Source organism: Squalius cephalus, assembly GCF_949319135.1.
Source record: "Squalius cephalus genome assembly, chromosome: 11".
NCBI lineage: Eukaryota > Metazoa > Chordata > Actinopteri > Cypriniformes > Leuciscidae > Squalius > Squalius cephalus.
The window spans coordinates 30,511,392-30,527,528 of record NC_137132.1 but is presented as its reverse complement, the minus strand read 5'-3'; the positions used below and the strand labels follow the sequence as shown (position 1 = coordinate 30,527,528).

The 16,137-nt window shown below is 40.8% G+C and overlaps 1 protein-coding gene across 2 annotated transcripts in view; it reads left to right on the top strand.

Annotated features, from left to right (window-relative positions):
• The first annotated feature begins 2,051 nt into the window (after positions 1–2,051).
• tfdp2 (transcription factor Dp-2) overlaps positions 2,052–16,137 on the top strand; it is a 52,903-nt gene continuing 38,817 nt past the window's right edge. Inside the window, exon 1 of one of the 2 annotated variants that reach the window (XM_079885864.1) lies at positions 2,052–2,168. The gene's annotated coding sequence lies outside the window, so the exon portion shown is untranslated. Of the gene's footprint in view, positions 2,169–2,614; positions 2,727–16,137 lie in introns of those variants that run through there. The other variant, XM_079885865.1, reaches the window with a different exon arrangement.

Sequence of the window (16,137 nt, the reverse complement as noted above, 5' to 3'; positions counted from 1 at the left end):
TGTGATCGTCAACAGGCATTTTGACATTTTTGTTTGAATATGTCTGTTCAAGCGCAAGAAGACATGAAAGAAAGCTCAATTCAGTATTCGCATGCTGTCTGGGACGCGGATTTCTGAGTGCAAGCTTCAGATGTCCCACACAACGTGCGAGCAACGAATTGAGTTCCCTTTCGCGTTTTCTTGAGCTTGAATATTTAAATTGGAAAGGCTTAAAAAAGCTCATGTTCTCACAATTTTGCATTAGAATTCACAAAAATGTTACCGGCCAACTGGCAAGTTACACAGTTTCATACACACGCCAACACTGATTTTTACTCACATTTGGCGCTTGCCAAGTGTTAATTTTAGGCCCTGCATGCATATATACACTCACCTAAAGGATTATTAGGAACACCATACTAATACTGTGTTTGACCCCCTTTTTTTAAACGATGCCCAATTGGCACTAAGGGGCCTAAAGTGTGCCAAGAAAACATCCCCCACACCATTACACCACCACCACCAGCCTGCACAGTGGTAACAAGGCATGATGGATCCATGTTCTCATTCTGTCTACGCCAAATTTTGACTCTACCATCTAAATGTCTCAAAAGAAATCGAGACTCATCAGACCAGGCAACATTTTTCCAGTCTTTAACTGTCCAATTTTGGTGAGCTCGTGCAAATTGTAGCCTCTTTTTCCTATTTGTAGTGGAGATGAGTGGTACCCGGTGGGGTCTTCTGCTGTTGTAGCCCATCCGCCTCAAGGTTGTGCGTGTTGTGGCTTCACAAATGCTTTGCTGCATACCTCGGTTGTAACGAGTGGTTATTTCAGTCAAAGTTGCTCTTCTATCAGCTTGAATCAGTCGGCCCATTCTCCTCTGACCTCTAGCATCAACAAGGCATTTTCGCCCACAGAACTGCCGCATACTGGATGTTTTTCCCTTTTCACACCATTCTTTGTAAACCCTAGAAATGGGTGTGCGTGAAAATCCCAGTAACTGAGCAGATTGTGAAATACTCAGACCGGCCCGTCTGGCACCAACAACCATGCCACGCTCAAAATTGCTTAAATCACCTTTCTTTCCCATTCTGACATTCAGTTTGGAGTTCAGGAGATTGTCTTGACCAGGACCACACCCCTAAATGCATTGAAGCAACTGCCATGTGATTGGTTGATTAGATAATTGCATTGATGAGAAATTGAACAGGTGTTCCTAATAATCCTTTAGGTGAGTGTATATATATTGTAAAGTCACAAATCTGTAGCCTATCTCTTGCAGTGCTTTGTTTGTAACTTGCCTTGAGAAATATCATAAAAGATGTCAAATAGCTCTGGTCTCCCTCGAACTCCTTCATTTTATAGAAGTGTGACCTATATAACAATATATGCACATAATTAATATTAATTTGATCTAAGGTTAAGTCAGTCAAGCAACTAAACTCTTTTAGAAACATTTTAGGGATATAAAGCTGTTGCTGCAACGCCTTCCTTCCAGTCACTTAATTTGTTATGGACCATTTGTGATGTAACAAGTGCAATAATGTGCAATATGCTAATGCCCTTTTGATGTCTTTGGTTTAGGAACAAAACTTTCCACAGGAAATCGCCCTTCGCTTGTTTCAATAATAATTGAGCAACTTTCAAAAAGCTTGCTGCATTTTGCAGCCAAACCGGGGAATGGCTTCACTGAAGCCATTAGAAACAACCTCTCTATTGTTTTTAACGAAGCATACATATTCAATATTTAAAAGTCAAATTAATATACGTCATCAACATGGGATTAACAACCAGATGGCGCGCCACGCCAAAATAGCGCAGTACCGCACAACCTCCCATTGTTTAACTTTTGTCTGCATACACTAATTAAAATCACCATAAAGCCTTTTAAATTACTTTATTCATCTGATTACCCCCGCATAGCATGCAGCCTTTATGAGGAGCGCCACGCCTGCTTTACATGTCGCTCAGGATAGCCAATCATCGTCCATCTGGCGTGTGACGTCACGGGCAGGTGTGACCAATCAGAGGCGCCGTCTGACTGCCACCGCCAAGCTTGTGTGCGGAGTTCATCACTCAGGAAGTGCAAGAGCAGTTACTGGTTGCGCTTTCACTCTCATACATTTAACAAGTTGTTTGTTTTCCACTTTGACAGACCATTTCGACACATTTCAGCCCGAAATCCAAGGTAAGGCGTGACTTGACGCATTTAGGATACATTGAGAATGTGTGAATGTACACATTGAGGTTTGAGAGTGTCATTGTGTGGATTGTGGATAAATGTTTTTATATTTTGACAGCAGCGTCGGCTGTTTATGTGTTCAGCTACAGGCGATCATTAAACGAGTTTATAATTCACTTTCAAAAGTAGGGTTGAGTCATTAACAATTAATAAACCTTGCAGCTTATTATTAGCTTGCAGAGCTAGCTGTATTTATTTATGTGAACAAGTGCAATTTCATCAAATTAATAACAGTGTCATCCAGCTTCGATGACAATTTCTGGCTAGCCCTATTTTTATCCTCTTCAATTTAACTTAAATTCTAATAAGGCTGTTGTATTCACTTATAAAGTGCAGAGAGAATGATAAGTGAACGTTATAACAAGTGTGTGTGTGTGTGTGTGTGTGTTGAGCTGTCACAGGGAGCGGCTCGTACAGTGAGTGTATCGTCGGTTTGTTCTGCAGCTTTTGCACATTTCCGCTGCTCTGGGGACTCGGTTCTGGCGAGATTGTCGTCGCGTTTCGGTGAGAAGTTCCTCATATACCCACACATTTATTGTCTGACATCTTCTCATATTAAAGTTATAGGAATAGACAGGCAGTTTATTCTCGGGTTGACTCATAAAACTGTGGCCTTGAGGCGATAATGTCACTTTAAACTTCTGAGCAGATTTTACCTCAGCTCGCGCGCACAGTGTTGAATATTCCTGTCAGTTTTACGATTTTAACGCGTTTATGCATAAAACAGTCATAAAGAACAAAAGTGTTGTCAGAATCCTGTAAATAATCATCTGGAACACTCAGAAAAGTGGAACACACAGCTGTATTTTTACTATGGTACGGTCATGGTGTCAGGTACTGTGAGCATTTGATACACACCATGGTACTGAGTGATTGCCATTATCATGTACAATGTTTACAATTCTACCATGGTCTATATACTATATTGTTACAATTGTACCATGCCCTAAAATCATTGTAATTGATATGGCAAACAAAATACAATGTTATTGCAATGAGGGTATGTCCAAAACATAGTACCATGGTACTTATTATTTATTTCACTTTTTTTTTTTCCTTTTCTTTTCTAATATTACATTTTTTGAGGAATATATGCCAAAATGTTTCTCTTGAAGTATTATTTATTTATTTTTTTGTCTATGGGTTCTTTCCCCGTTGAGTGTCTATTTTTGCACGGTTTTGTGGAGAAACACCTTCACCTTGTTATTAAGGTTTGTTCATTTGTGAAGTAAACATTCAAGAAAATAGAGAAAGAGAGAAATATAAAGAGGTTTAAAGTCAGCATGAAAGGGAAGTTGCGATTTGTCTTTTCTTCTCTATTGTGATTCATATCCAAGTAAAACCCGAACAAGAACAAATGTAGGGCGGGACTTGATTTTGTCAATCAGGAATTGATTGGATGGTTGTGGTGTGCTATTGGTGGATCTCATGTGAGTGACAGGTTGCTCCGCCCTCACGCCAGTAAACGCATCATCAGAGAAGAGATGTTGTTGCAAGTTATTTTGATTAAAGATTATGAGGCACATGAATGAAAAAAATAATGATGTGCAGAGATAAATTATTTTTACTACCATATTCCAGAAAAATTCCACGAATTGTGAATTTAGTTTAGACAGAGATGTATTTCAGAGTGAGTTTAGTGTGGTAATTAGAAAAGAAAGCTGTGGAGTGTGAGGTCATGGGGTTTTTGTTGGCTTAGTGTCCTGAGATTGCAGGCCAGGCTGTGTCAGATTTGAGGCGGACATCTGTTGGTCCCGCACAAACGGTCTGGATATTTAATCCTTCCAGTGGGGAGGAGGAGGAGGGAAATGAGACCCCCGGCCCAGAGCTCACAGCTTTTGTGACAGGTGTCCCCCTGCTATTCAGCACCTCATGCAACTTTTCCCGTGTGTGTATGTGTGTGTGTGCGGGTGCGCTTGCGTATTTGGTGGCTCTTTTGAGGCTTTACTTTGCTGTCTTTGCTGGTGTATTAGAGAAAAAGCTCGGCGTCAGCCATGCTTATTGAATGTAAAGTTCAGATGTATTGATCTGTTGACCTAACGCTGCATTGTTGTGACGCAGCTGTCACGTGAGAGGCCGCGGTCTGTCTTTGTGTGTTTGTATTTGCACACGCACAAAAGAGAGCGAAAGGACAGAGAAAACACTCACACCACGGATCCTTTTTGGCGCCATTTCCCAGCTGTCTTGCTCAGTGTCACTGTAACATGCCCCACGGGACACGCTCGTATACAGTTAGCGCTCCGCCGCCTGCGAGTGTGAACAGAGCGTAGGTGTGTGTGTGTGTGTGTGTGTGTGTTTGTTAGCCTAGTCCTCCTGGGAGACTAAACTTAACCTTCTCCATTCATGTCACAACACTGCACTTTCCATTCTAGGTGGCGGGAGATCTGGCATCAGGTTTCTGTATTGCTCAAAGTATGTGTCTAATCACAGCAAGTTGTTTACACTTTTTCTTTTCATATCAGAATAAACCTGTCCTGTTGACCCCCCCACTGCACATTTTGTATGTTTCCCTCATCTAGATTCAACTCACCAGCTCATTACTAGAGACTGCAGCAGAAATGGTCCCGTAAACCCTCAATCACTATTCCCTACGTTAGTCCACTAATACTGTTCACTTGAAGGAGCGAATGAAAACGAGTGAGTGAATTCGGACAGCCGTTGAGCGTACACCGTTTGTACACTCGTTATTGCAGTGCATTGTGGGATTGAATGAGTGCTCTCGATAACGTCCGCTATGGTTTCGGACACCACTACAAATGGCTGCTCCCTCAAATAATGAAATAACGCCCTATTTGAGGGTATTGGGGACGATTTCAGATTCAGTCACGGACTTGTTTTGGAGATATGTTTTGGGTCCGTGGCTCTACCATTAGAGAACTTGGGTCACGTGTGCCTTGATAACCAATCACATCACAGCCTTGACGTCACTGAATGTAATTCCATAGAAATGAATGAGAAGTGTTGGAAACTGAATCATCCCTGTTGCGTAATCGTCCGTGACATTGTCTCTTATAAAACAGCGTTATAGATCAATCCAAAACTAATGTTCAAGAGCAAACATGTTGAAGATCAGCCGATGAGCTGTCAGTTCATTAATGAGAAGCTATTTCCTCAGAAAAGAGGTTTATTCAGCGTAGTGAAGCCTCTCCTCCATTGACAACCATAAAAAACTGCCTTTTTTGGTGCATTTTTGGTTTGTCTTCAAGTGGCTTTTCAAGATTTGAATTGGCCGTGTCCGATGAGGGTCGTCCAGGACAGGTTTGAGAAGCACATCAGCTCTTCATAGCTTGACTAGTCACTCAGTCACTTTTGATTCGAAGGCCTCTGTTGTCCAACACAATATTCAAAGCCCCCATCCTCATATAAGCTGAGATATCAAAGCTGTTCGTTTTCATACTTTACCGAGAGTATTGATAAATAAATTAAATTAATTCATTAATCACAATTCATTTTGTGATTCCAGAAGTTTCAAGAGCTGGGTGTTCATCAATTAAAACAATAGCCTAGGTATTGAGAGGGGAAAATGTGTTTAGCATTTTACCTGAGATTATAGTTAGGTTATTTTTGAATATATTAATAGTCATTTATTAATTAAAATAGGCTACTTTGAAGTCGTCTTGCAGCTTCCTTGGAAGTTTGTGGAGACCTGGTTGAGAACCACTAGAATAAGGACTGATTATTCACTTTATCAGATTGTCAGTTCACATCAGCATGTTGTGTATCAAAGGACAAGGATGACAAAGATATAAAAACACCTTGTGTGAGGAACAGACTGAAACTTAAGTTGTTTCAGAGGTCTTTTATAGCGTGACAGCTTGTGGTCAATGTTTGATTTTGTTGTGTGGAAAAGAGCGGAATGAACAACATTCTGGTGTGTATTATCCAAGAGAAGGAAATGTGGATGTGTAGGGAAAATGACAACACAACATTTTTAATTACGCAAGCAGTCAATATGTTTCTGGCAGAACGTTACAAGTTAAAGGGTCAGTTCACTAGGCCTGTCACGATTATGAAATTTGGCTGACGATTAATTGTCTAAAAAATAATTGCGGTTATGGCGATTAATTGTCAGTTTTAGGGCTTTGACGATTAATTGTCTGTGTTAGGGCTTTGGCGATTATGCCGATTAATTGTCTGTTTTAGGGCTTTGTGCTTCATTCATTAAATAATTGTGATAAATTTAATCCTTTGTAAGTTATCATTTTGCAGTGTAAGATTACAGTTAACACCTTTAAATATTAAATAAATATATTCAATAGCTATGACAATTTGTTTATTAAACTTAGTGAGAGTATAAATCAGCAGCAAAAAGTAATTTTTGAAAACATCTGCACAGTAATTGAATAAAATCTAAACATGTTAATAAAAACAAATGTGCACAAACCATATGATACGCTTCAAAACAGAGCGGAACAAAGCGCGTATGCGCATCGCGGGTGCAGAATGATGTGCTTAATGCAACATGGAGTCACAGTGCGCAGCGCTGCACAAGTGCGCATTTAAAAGTTCACGGCACAAAGTGAAGAAATGTCGAGGGCACAAATCCTAGTGTATATCAGTCCAACAGTTTATTGATCATTTGTTTCTTCACAGTTTTAAACTCCAGTTATTGCGCGTCTGATGCCAATTCATAGTCCTTGTGCTGTGTAGGCACACGGTAGCGAGCGAGTCATTTAGAAACAGCAAAAAACTCCAAAATAAAGTCATTTTATGCAAATCCACAGCCCTTTATCTACAGATCAAGCATTATAACGTCAATGTCACATTGGAGAAAGTTTTACCGTGTATCCTGTCGTAACCGGACGACGCGCGTTGTTTGAATGCTGAACGGAATGATTGACAGCTGCAGAGTTTGTGAACTTTAATTTAACAATGTAAATATACTACTGTCCCTCACATTAAGCTATGAAATGGCTTCAGATGACTTTGAATATGTTGCTGGAAAACGTAATTAGTGCTTGTCTATTTATTTTGGTCCATGACTCCCCCTTGTGCCGTAGGTCTATAAAAGAGCGCAATAATCGCGGTTGTCTGAAACAATCGCGGTTAGATCAAATAATCGCGATCAGACGGTTATTTAATTATCGCGACAGGCCTACAGTTCACCTAAAAACAATGAGGTTCAGTCTAGCATGTCAAGCACGGTTGAGCTCTTTATATGTTTGCTGATCAATATGGAGGGACGTCATACAGTGGAGGGACTGAAATCTCTCAGGCTTCATTAAAAAGCATCTTCACTGATGTCCTGAAGATGAACGAAAGTCTAATGGGTTTGGAACGACATGAGGGTGAGTAAATGTTGACAGAATTTTACATTTTTGTGTGAACTGTCCCTTTAAGAGTACACAGCCTGTGTTTGTATGAGGGACAGACTAATTAGAGCTTCCTGTATTTCCTGTTGTAGGAATCTTGGGCATCTCAAATATGGAATGCTGGATATTAGAAGAAGCCAGACAGATATACTGTATTTGAACAAGACAGATGTTAAAAAGTCCTTTTGACTCGTTTTGTTCTCCTTTGACCTCATTCTCGTGTTACACTGCACGTTTGAGCTACTGTTTAATGTCCCCTGATCAATGCTAATGTGTCAGTAAAAGCCTAAATTCAATCAGTCTAGCATATACAGCAATCAAGTCTCTTTAGATTTCAGACTTCAGATTACTAAACTGCTCAATTCATTTGGATTCGTTTTACAATCTCTTTTTATGAACTTTTTAAAAGCGTCAAAGTGGTTAGTTGCCTGAACTGTCAGCGGAGGGACAGAAGTTGCAATCAGATTTAAAAAGATCTTCAAAAGTGTTGTGAAGATGAACGGAAGTCTTACAGGTTTGGAAAGACATGTGGAAGAGTAAATGGTGACAGAATTTTCATTTTTACTTGAACTATCCCTTTAAACTGTATGAAACTCTGCCATTACCGTAGTTGCCCTGAAAGACAATAACTGACACTAGAAGACGACAGTTTACAGTAACGCTGCTGTCATGGCAACAGCTCTGAGAAAGCAACACGTACTAGTATTTTTTTCTTGCACAGTTCGTAAAACATCAGTGTGAAATTGAGCTAGTTGTAGATCGCCCATATCTTTTTTCATCTTCAAGAATAGAGAAAGCGAGTGACCAGGTGTCGTGGAGGCATGTGCAGCTTCTCAGCATTGAATATAGCGTCACACCGTTTATTGAGCATGTTTGTGTAGACTTCCTCTTTTCAGTGACCTTAAATGACAACATGAGCCGGGCTGTTTGTATTTCAGACACGCACACACGGATACGCTCCCTCAGAAGACCAAATGTCACCCTCCTCCTCCTCCTCTCGTCCTCTGTGTAGCCCACGCTAATCAGTTTGGCTATAGTAGCGGAGGCCTCCTGTAGAGTGTGGCTCCTTATAGCTGTGACAGAAGGAGTGATGGGGGGGATGTTGCTCCAAAGGCTCCTAAAGCCTCAGATCTGCAGTGTCAAACTTATTTTATGCTTCGGACGTTAATATCATCTTATCTGCTGTGCACCTCTCAGTCCCTGTCCCACAATTAACGGTAGATGACCTCGCTGTTGCCATGGAGATGGACTGAGCCGCACAAGTGACAGATGGAGGGGGTTACAGAAAGACGAGGGAGTGGTCGGTCTTCGAGGAGACCAAACCCCCACCATGCCATTGGAAAGTCCTGCGAAGTGGATCCCTGTAACATGCAGCTCGGGCTGATGGATTACAGCTCACCAGCTTCTACCAGCCAGCAGATCTCATAACTGAATTCACTTGAACAATAAACTACTAATTAATCTAATTAAAGTACTTTTAATACCATCAGCGCAACATATTGTGACTTGCACTTTCCCAGTCCTACAAGAGTAAGGCCTGTTGCAATGTTAAGTCCAGCCGTGAGCAGAACTGCAGGGTCTGAGCCGGGCATTTGAAGTTTGAAGCCCAAACCCGCCCTGTGAAAGATACCCTGACATGACACATTTAATTACAAAAATTACCAATCCCCTTGTTATCTCACAGGCTTGTTACGTTCAAAGTAAAATGTTTAAAATGCACCAATGTATCAGCCAATAATCGCTATCGGACGATAAAACAAAGACTGTACATATACAAAGACGGTTCACTCCTATTATTTATGAATGGGAGAAACTCCAGTGCGCAATATGGAGGAGTACGTCCCGCCTTTTAAAGTAAAAGAGCCAATCGTTGATTGGTAAAGCCATTACGTCACTGCAGCTGCCGTTCAAAACTCTGGTTCGGCTTAGGACTCCACATGCGCATTGGCTCGTCTAGCCTATTTAAGCATAAGAAACAACATTTATGGGACAGTTCATGTCAGATTTTGTTGTTAATATGAAATGTTATTTAATTGTGAGTTCAGCAAGCCGTTTTTGAGATTTCAGGATAGATAGCCTAGGACTTGGTCTTGGATGCCCGAAATAGCTGTTCGGAGGCGTTGCAAATATGGCCGCCGACTTTCCTTGAAAGGGGCATTTAAATTGGCAAATGCTCAAGAGTCTATGATTGGATCATTATTGCAGTGATTATTATGTTTCTAGCATGTTATATGTTTGGCAACAGTTCTTCTAACCCTAACTGATGGAGTGTGTAGCTTTTCATTTCTTTAAAAACACATCATGACCATATTGCAGGATGACAGTGTCAAGATTCATCAGGCTCAGATTGTGTAATAATGGCTGTGAGGAGCATGAAGAATCATTTAATTCACTGAAAGTCTTTGGGATGTGCTGGAGGAGACTTTACAGAGTGCTGGACTCTTGCATTTGCAATTTGCTATTGATGCACCTCTTGACGGAAATGCCACCACAACATTTATTTCCATCAAGATGTGCATCAATGTTTGTCTGTTGATAATTTTAGCCTTTAATATTATAGTAATGTACCAAATGAGAGGGTTTCCTGTGTAGTTTAGCATTAGTTGGGAGGGATATTTTCCTTAAGCTATTCGTATCGGCAGATATCATTCTGAATATTCGTCTATCGTATTGGTGGAGAAAATTAGTTTCTCTAGTTTATAATAATCATCTTCTTCTTTTTTTTTTTTAAGATCAATCCCAAAATCGCTTTGTACAGTTATTTCTTCTGACCATTATAATTAAACCATAGAATATTTATATATTTTTTTATTATCTCTGAGCAAGTTAATTAGAATATAAGAATAATGCAAGCCTTCAGAAATGAATACATTTTGTTAAAATTGTGAGTTTTATCAAATCGTTGGAAATTAAATTATTATTTCCTCTCCAAACAAGCTGAGCAAATTTAGAATATACGTTAAAGTAGCAAGAAACCTAAAATAATAAATGTTTAATTTTTTTTTATTATTAATACAAACTCAGACCCTCATTTATCTGGTGCCATTGGTCTCTGTGTAGCCGATGGGACACTTATAAATACCCTGGTTTAGGATGAAACCTGAAGTACAGCACAACCGTTTGTTTGTTCTACTTAATAAACCTCATAATTTTGAATCGATGACCCCCATCCCCCCTAAACTACCCTAAAATGATCAAGGCCGGCCTGTTTCCTCAGCCCCCCATTACTGTGTCAGCCTCAGTCTGCAGGAGAAGCACCTCTTCCAGGTCAGTGCTCTTCAGTCTATCGATGATGGAGATTGAGAGAAGAGAGAACAGTGATGAGCAGAGAGAGGGAGAAAGGGGGAAAAAAAGATGGGGGAGAGAATGAGAGGTCAGGCTGACAGACGAAGATCTTGGGGATTTATGGCAGGCCAACTGAAGGACGGAAGAGAATGACAATAGAGGGGAGGGTCACGGCAGGGAGACTGTGTCTTAAGACCACATACAAGGATAAAAGCTCACGTGTAATGGGAAGAGAACTAGAAGGTGAGCCATAATAACCATGATATAATGCCTATAAAATGCTCTAGACCGCCACCATGATGCTAAGGTGTTATAGGTGTTGCTATGTGGTCTGAAATTGGTCTGGTTAATTACCCCGGTCAAGGTTTATTAGTAAGTAAAATGACCCTGACAGTGGCAGTAAGAGTGTAATAGATGTCCTTGAGTTGATCTGTGGTTTGTGTGCGTTATCGATGTGGGAGCTCTGAGCGGCTCGCCACTGAAGAGCAGCGATGCATGTTTACATTTAAAACGCCACCTCATCTGTTTAGTGTTGTTGCGCTTTCAGTGCATCACGCTGCCCTGCACACAACCGTTTTGTTGCTGCGCGTCCAAGCATGTGAAAACCACAGCATGACTGTGCTAAAATCAGCACAACAGTGCAAAAAGTTCCATTACATAAGACTAAGTTCATTTGACCTATAGCTAGTTAATACCCAATTCATCATTAAAGTATTAAAACATCAAAGCTTGTACAAGATCAATATCAATGTGATTTTCTAATCTGGGTTTGAGGGACTTTTACGTGGTGCTTTGAATTTAACATTTTCTAAAGAAATTGTGGGTGGTTGTCAGGGTTGTGCAGTTGCTAAGATATTCTATGTAGTTTTTAAGGAATTGGTTGCCAGCATGTTTTTGTTTGTCTCTTTAATATTCTGTGCCCAGCAAAAAAACACCCTATGTTAAGAAAACCCATAGTTATGATTGTTAAAGGAATAGTTAACTTATTAAAGGGATACTTCACCACTGGAAAGATGATTGTACATTTAAATTGGGTCATATATGTAGTAGAAATGTGAAATTATTTTAGAAGTTGGAGTCTTCTAGACTGAGAAAAGCCAGAGAATGTATTTTTGGCTCATGTGGATGAAAGACAACAATTCCCAGAATGCACTTGCTTCGCTGCGCTACGAGGCCACTCCCAAGCCACGCCTACCGGTTAGGGCTGTCGCGGTGAAGGAATTTCCCTTGCGGTAATTTTGAGTGGCTCAATAGCGTGGTATGCGGTAATTTCACCATTTATTTATTTATTTATATATATATTTATTTGTTGCTATATAAAAAGGTTTTACCATGTGGTCAGCATGCACAAAAACAAGTAGCCTACATTTTCAGTAACCAATGTAACCGAAACTAAACAGCGTCTCTGCGCATTGAAAGGCTGTCAATCAGCACGCATTACATTGTTACGGCAATGGACTGTCTTTGAGTGAATCATTAAACCGTTCATTCAATGAACACGTTCAAAAACGCTGATTCTTTAAAAAAGCTCCACTTTTCAAGGCTGAGCTGACCAGCAATGCGTCGCATGGGTAACGCTGAAGCTGACGCTTAAATGGCATTGATTCAATGCGTGACTCGCTGCTTTTTGATTCCCGCGGCTTCCTCGCGCTGTGGATGCTGACCAGCACTGTCGTGTCGCTAATGCCATTCATGGTAAATCCCCTTAAACGTTAAGAGGACGACACGACAAATATTTCGCTTTCCTTGGACATGGAAAGCTTTTCACGCATATGACTTCACTTGACCTCAAAGACAGACGCAGGTAATCGCACGCGCTCAGTCGATCTCTCTCATTCACTGTCTTTTAAGTCTTCAGTGCAAATCAATGAAGCCTCTGTACAAGTCACCATGATAAAAACAGTCTTGTTATCATTATTAACTTATTTAACATTCAATACACATGCACAAAGTTCAAAACAAGAAGGGTATAGCCTTATCAAAAAAGAAAACATGCGAATATCGCGGTTGCTACGGTTACTTGCATTCCTCTGCGGTTGGCTTCTCAGTAGCGCGGTTTTACAATTTTGCGGTTATCGCGACAGCCCTACTACCGGTTACAGAGGGCAGTATCGGAAGAAATGATACAACTAGGCTACTAGTTGACTCGAAACTGAAAAGACGCCATTTTATCGTGAGATCCCCCTATGGGCGGGTTGAAGACATGCGGAACAAGCTCCTCCTACTGGCTGGAGTCTCTCGCCTTTGGACAAAAAAGCCTCCGATGACGCAAAATGGCGATTTTTGCATCACCGAAGGTTTTTTTCCAGACACACAATACAGAAATCTCTCGTCTCAGGGGGACATGATATTAATAATATTATTTAATATTATTGGCATAATATTTTCATATTAGTCATTCGAAAATACTACCGGGTTTCTACTGATAGAAAGCTTAATGCTAATCGGTGAAATATCCCTCTAAAAATGAAAATTCTGTCCTCATTTACTCACCCTCAAGTTGTTTCAAACATGTATGAATTTCTTTCTGAATGTTAAATGGGTCCAATCCATGTTCAATGGGAATTATTTTATGATGCAGGAATAAACTAGTTAATGCATGTGTTTTTGAACTTTGCTTATTAAAAACACGATCAAAACACTAATTTGTTTTAATGACAACATTATAAATAAGAGAGCAAGTGACCAGTATTGGTATCAGAATCAGCTAATACATGTAGCTGTTTGTTAAAATCGATATCGGCCCCGAAAATATCCGTGCATCCCTACTTATCACTAAAGATGTTCTTACCTTAAGGGGTTTTGTATGTCTATATGACTCTGGTCCCTTCTTCACTGTGGTTTTTGGGGATGTTAAGTTTAATACCTAGGGTTAGGAATTTGAACAATCCCCCAACTTAGCTTAGCTATGAGTATTATAAATAGCAAGCACCGCTAATTAGACGAACAAACCTTTTGTTGTGATTGAGAACAATCACATAAGTTTAAATAAATGGAGGTCAATAAAGCCCATTGTGGAATGTCCTCAACAAGTTGCCTATGATCTCAAGAGGCTTTTTAAAGGACTGTCCAGCAAACGGGGAACAAAGCATGACAGCAGACTTGATTTACAGTGCACAAATGAAATCTTTTGTCATCATGTGGTTGCTGTGCTGTCCCGCTCCATTCTTGTCCACTCTTACTCAGCAACAAGTTGTCTCTTTAGTGTCATGTCACCAGTGCAGCGCGTCAAGCCACGGTGACCTGAGTTCCCTTACATTTACTGGGTGGCCTCTCCCTCACCCAGGAAAAGAGAAATCGAGATTGGGGGGAGGGCAAGCGACATAGAAAAGGAGAGAGAGAATAGAAGGAGAGACCTCCAGCCACTTTGAAGCTTCTCTCTGGTTCCTGTGTCAGGCTTCTCCCCACTGGGACAAAAGGCCTTTATGTGTGGCTCAGGCGGGGGGCTGTAGGGGGGTATTGTGGGACTGGGGCGGTGGGCGGCAGGGCGGCAGGGCTAGATCCCCCCCGTCTATTGATTTTCTCTGTATATTCTGCCTCACCCCCTCCACCCCAGCCAGGCTTACCAGCTGTCTGCTCTACACCTCTCCCAGCCTCCTCCGAAAGCCCCGGCCACAAAGACACACACACAGATCATATGGGCACCGGCATTAGCATACTTAAAGGAACTACATGGAGACACGCTCAAGAAAATATTGATTTGCACAAGTATAGACGGAACCATGCTTGTTTTGAGTGCACATGTAGCATGACAAGATCATCAGTGCCGTCTAAGTGGATGACCTTCAATTTGTGGTGTGACCTTTACGCACTTGCATATGTTGGGTTACTTCCATCAGTATGTTTACGCAAACATTCATCGCAATTGTGCAAGTAAAGCAATCTCTATATAGGGTCAAAATCAGTGAATGTTGAAGAGGTTTACTTTGGCAAATGCATTGGTTTCATTTATGTACATATGCTCACTCTGAAGTGTATAAATTGCATTGTGGTGTGTGTAAAAGTTTGAATGCTTCCGGTTGCCTCAATGAGAGCTACAACAGGCATTGTATTATAGTACCTGTCTTCTATGGCAAGGCCGAGAAGTAGTTTGAATCTTCCTGAGCTAGTTCAAAGTATATTAATCTATCGATAACCTATGGCAAAGAGATTTGATGGATCCCCTTGAGGACTGAGGTCTGTTACCGACCGCTATAGTAATACAGAAATCATGTGCAAAAGGACTGCATACTTGCATTCATCTCTGCCAGGGATGTGACTGTGAGGAAATTTTCCCAACGCGTGCGTGTCCACCGGCGCAGAGCAGAGCGAGCATTTTCAATCAATTCCTAAGGAACCTTAACAATTCAATTAAACCAATTTAAAGGAAACCAGACACATGACAACGGATTTTCAAAAGGCATGTCTCTTCTTATCCGCAAATAGGGAAAGGTAGATCTGGCTACTTTGACGTGTGTCCGGTGTGGTAGTGGCACAGGTTAGTTGTCACAAAGACATGGAGCGGCTAAATCTCCAACCTCCGGAGAATCACCCGTTTTAACCCTTTCGCACGTACGATCACACCGGTGTGATCAGTCTAGGCTGGTCCCTGGAGCGTACGACCACACCGGTGTGATTAGAACGGTCAGTGCATCAAATGTGCTTTCGCGCGTTGGCTGGCACTGTCATATATCATATATCACATAACTTTTCAGTGTTTTCAACCACATAATGTTTATTTTAGGGTTCAGACATATTCACATAAGTACTAAAAAAACAATACATTTAGAGTTTGTCAAATAAACACTGATGTCTATGGAAGAGGCAATAATAATCCTTTCCATTATAATTAGAAACGTTTTATTCATATCAGATTAACATTGTCTAAGTAACTTTAAAGTTTACTCTATTCTTCTCCCAGTTCACCAGCCACTTACTTTCATGTAGCCTATTTCAGGAGAAGTGAATGAATTCACGTGTTGTAAATCCAACAGATCCGATTCTCTGAACTGCGTCTGCGGCACAAACTAACATGGCGTGGCGCCCATCGCGCATACAGCTCAATTAAGGCGATCGTTATAAAGGTGTTTAAACAACAAAACACTTCCACTTGCATGTATTTGGCAATCGGAATATCAAATATTTCATGCCATAGCTAAAAAATTTGTGAATATTTTGAATAAAAAAGGAAAAATTACATAAAAGCAGATCATCATTCATTCAGCGCTGTTGTGGCTGCGGTGTGTCACGTGACAAGCAATGAGGCGGCACCGTGGAAACCATAAAGTGATACGTCCTAAATAACAGTCGCCTTGAAAAACTCACGCTGGGGGGTCAGC